Source organism: Drosophila montana, unplaced genomic scaffold, assembly GCF_035044405.1.
Source record: "Drosophila montana isolate Dmon_TW-CO22-7 unplaced genomic scaffold, ASM3504440v1 contig_3394_1, whole genome shotgun sequence".
Lineage (NCBI taxonomy): Eukaryota > Metazoa > Arthropoda > Insecta > Diptera > Drosophilidae > Drosophila > Drosophila montana.
The window spans coordinates 151,924-153,039 of record NW_026998277.1 but is presented as its reverse complement, the minus strand read 5'-3'; positions in this window follow the sequence as shown (position 1 = coordinate 153,039).

Genomic DNA, 1,116 nt, shown 5'->3' with positions numbered 1-1,116 from the left:
TTGTTACATACAAATTAATTTTTTTTTTTGATTTTGACAGTGTTATTAAACGACCACTTTGCATGCTAATAACACGCAGGGTTCAGCCACCCTTTTCATCGATTTAAGACATTTTCATTTTCAACGATCTGGCAGTATGCTCGCTAGGGTAATAAATTGCTGCTTACATTTCAAATTGTTAATGTGAAAAAGAAAACAGTTTAACCAGTCAGTAACTGATGTATGCGCAGTGAGTTCAGAATACACAGATCATTTTGATTTTAGCTGGCCTTTGAACGTTTTATTCTGCCGAAAATAATCGATATGAGTACTAATAAGGAAAATAGTTTAGTCTTTAGACTTTAGGGCGAACTTTTTTATTTCCTGAATTAACGCATGCGCAGCAAAAATCCGTCACCGGTTGATTCAATTCAACTCATATATGTATATAAGTACTGCAACACCCTGTGAACAACCCCCGAAATATTATAGTGATAAGACAACCCAGACAGCCAGTCAGCCACACTAGAATTACAACCTCTATCACAAATATACATACATATATGCGAAGAGAAAACGGTTTAACTTTACGCGCTCTCTTGCATTCTCATGATGTTCTCCCATGCAAGACTTCAAGGTTTTACAGTTACGAAAATTTAAAGGGCTCCATCAGCTCGGACAGTCAGTTATTCGACAAAGTTTGCCACTGTCGTGTGCGCTTCACTTGAGAAACGGAAGAGAAACAGGGATATGCAAAACGGCAACGTAGGCAAATATAATAATCACAAGTTTTGCCCCTCTCCCAATGTGTGCTACTTATGTGTGTGTAAAAAAAAAATCAGTAAAATTTTAGTGCAAATGTCTTGAGAATTGTGAGCCCAATGCGTAAATGTTTTCAAATGTAATTATATAATAAATAAAAGAGCTGCAAAATAATCATCCCTGTCGAGTGGCCGTGCACCTCAAGTTGCTAAAAGTAGCCAACACAGAGAAATAATTCATAGAGGCTCTGTCTACGTGTGTTAGTGTTAGGAGTAGTAATTTGAGTGACGTATTTTTTTTTTTTTTAATAACTGCATTGTATGGACGCGACGACAATCTTCATCCGGAAGTGATTTGTACACAGCTACAATGACC